General features: G+C 37.5%; 1 pseudogene; it reads left to right on the top strand.

Annotated features, from left to right (window-relative positions):
* Positions 1 to 2891, top strand: LOC140858625 (putative 12-oxophytodienoate reductase 11; annotated as a pseudogene).
* Positions 2892 to 3135: the final 244 nt, after the last annotated feature.

Here is a 3135-nt window from a genome sequence, read left to right as displayed (position 1 = left end):
AACAGAGAGAGAGAGAGGGTACCAGGAAAGCAAAAGAACGGAGATTGCACCAACCTATCAAGCAACCCTCTAAAGAGTCCGATCTACATAATTTTCCCTTAAGATGGCAGCCATCCCTCTTCTGACTCCACACAAGATGGGCAAATTTGATCTTTCTCATAGGTCAGTACCTTCTTTTTCACTTGCTTTTCCAACAGTCACAAATATATCAATTGTTCTTAATTAGAATCAAGTGATCATTTCACAAATTAGTATTGCATCTTGCCAATTCATTCTTTCTGTTCACAGCTGGATATTTATTGTGAATCATATCCCCTCAATGTCCATTTACATATATATCTGGTGAAGCTATCCAAGTGGTTTCTAATTGTGCACCCTGAATACTTTGGTTTGACATCCATTCTCCCTTAGTTGTGAATCACTGAAGAAATTAATGGCAAGGAATCAATGTTGGTAGCTTATTGTTTTAGTTCCCACCCTTACAGTTGTTGTTGGAATCCTAAGCAAGGGTAGTAACAGTAGTAGAGCTGAACTGTCATAAATAAAAAAGAAGGGTAGTTGGAACCCAGCATAGGAAATTTTACCTCACCATACGGTTTCTAGAAGATTTGAAGCACATTGAAATTATTTTTAAATTGGCAGTGATTCTTGTGGCTGCAAGTTGATGGTACCAAATCACAGAGAAAAGAAATAAAATATGCCAATATTCCACAGTTAGCAAGGCATATTTGACAACCACCTTTTCTTCCTTCTAATTAATTACATTTTGCAACTACTCTCCAAACCAAACAGTATCACTTACCACAATCATGGATCTAATATATATATATATATATATATATATATATATATATATATCACTATTTTATAAGGTCGGCAACTCCATACAGCGAACATTTTGCTGCAAAGACTTTTATATAGCACCACTTTCCCAACATGATATCACCCATGGCATCTGTTATACCAATAATTTTTTTGAGTGAAGTTAGAGGAATATGTTTGCTAATTTTGTTTTTGATCTAATTTTGCCTCTACAAATAATTGAAATGTATATATTTCTGAATTTCTGGACAAAAGGGATTTGAGGAAAAAGGCTAAAACTTGTTCCCTCCGGTGGACCGGAGAGGAAGTATTTTCTACAAACTAGGCAAACACACAGAAATAAAATTATGTGGAATATTTATGCCTATCACAAAATCCTTTTCATTTTTTTTAACCTTATTTGATTTTTTTAATATAAAGTAGTACTTTTGTTTTCATTGAACACAGGATTGTTTTGGCACCATTGACAAGATCAAGATCCTATGGTAATATTCCACAACCACATGCTATCTTGTACTACTTCAAAGGACCACTAAGGGAGGCTTACTCATAGCCGAAGCCACTGGGGTCTCGGATACGGCCCAAGGGTATGACCACTAGAAGCTCTAAGCCATTCTATCATGTCTAGTCTAAAGCAGACACTTTATAAGATCCTTCAAATGGTTAATTCTTCACTTAGTCTACCATTTTGGAGGCAGAACTCTCTTAATCTCATTGTCTTTATATTTTTTTGGGTCAATTCTTCGTTAGATATCCGGAGACTCCTGGAATATGGACAAAGGAACAGGTGGAAGCTTGGAAGCCAATTGTGGATGCCGTCCATGCCAAGGGTGGGGTGTTCTTCTGCCAACTTTGGCATGTGGGGAGGGTGTCTAATTATGGTATTGTTCTCTACTCTAGTGCCACTTCTCTGTGTATCATCTGTTATTCTTTGTACTGTTTAGTCCAAGAAAGAAAAATTCTGATCAAAGGGGCTAGGTCTTACGCCCATAGCAACATGTGAGATTCCTTGAGATTCATGCACACAAATCTCTGCAAATCTTCGAAATAGTATAGTATCTGCATAACAAAGAAAGAAAAAAAATGTTAATTAGATAATGCTAACATACTTGTGTCTTACACAGGTTACCAACCTAATGGGCAAGCACCGATTTCTAGCACAGATAGAGGGATCAAACCTGTAACCCTTCACGATGGCACCATTGGAGAGTACTCTCCTCCTCGGAGATTAAGAACAGAGGAAATCCCTCATGTCATCAATGATTTCAGACTTGCTGCAAGGAATGCCATTGAAGCTGGTAACTTATACACTCTAGTCTCAATATTTCTTCATTTATTTCTATATCTAGAAAGGGAAAGAAAGAAGAAAAAATTTAAGCATGTTGCATGTACATAATGTTGCCAACCTAACAAACAATTCATGTACATTTTCTTGTGATTCATAGGCTTTGATGGAGTTGAAATTCATGGTGCACATGGCTATCTTATCGAACAATTCATGAAAGACAGCGTCAATGATCGAACCGATGAGTATGGTGGCAGCTTAGAAAATCGATGTCGCTTTGCTATAGAAATAGTCGAAGCTATTGTCAAGGAGATTGGAGCAGACAGAGTTGGAATGCGTCTCTCGCCCTTTGCCGACTATGTGGAGAGCTGGGACTCAAATCCAGAAGCCCTTGGACTTTACATGATCGAGGCACTGAACAAGTATGGTATTGCATATTGCCATATGGTTGAGCCTAGGATGAGCATTGTGGATGGGAGGCGCCAAATACCTCACAGACTACTTCCAATGAGGAAGGCTTTCAAAGGAACTTTTATTGCTGCTGGAGGATATGATAGAGAGGAAGGGAACAAGGTCGTGGAGGAAGGTTATACTGATTTGGTGGCATATGGTCGTTGGTTTTTGGCGAATCCTGACTTGCCTAAAAGATTTGAACTCAATGCTCCTCTTAACAAGTATGATAGGTTCACGTTCTACACACAAGATCCTGTTATTGGATACACTGACTATCCATTTCTAGAATGCTCAAATTAAATTTCATTGTTATAGAAAAACTGATGATGAATACTTTGTGTCTAGTTTCATACACAGAATCTTACAACCTATTCCATAAATATATTTAAACTGAATTATTGGTCAATCATACTGTCATATTCAAGCATTTTGCCCCCACTGTAACTATCTCTATATCTAATGGCCGGAATTTTGTCCAAGGAGTATGATATTGTGGGATTGCAATAAAGTTTACAATCATAATGGAGATTTCATTTCTACCAATCAACAGGGTGGTGCTTTTCGTCTATTATGAA

Source organism: Elaeis guineensis, chromosome 1 (assembly GCF_000442705.2).
Source record: "Elaeis guineensis isolate ETL-2024a chromosome 1, EG11, whole genome shotgun sequence".
Lineage (NCBI taxonomy): Eukaryota > Viridiplantae > Streptophyta > Magnoliopsida > Arecales > Arecaceae > Elaeis > Elaeis guineensis.
The sequence above is the reverse complement of the archived record's forward strand: the minus strand, read 5'-3'. Positions and strand labels throughout refer to the sequence as shown.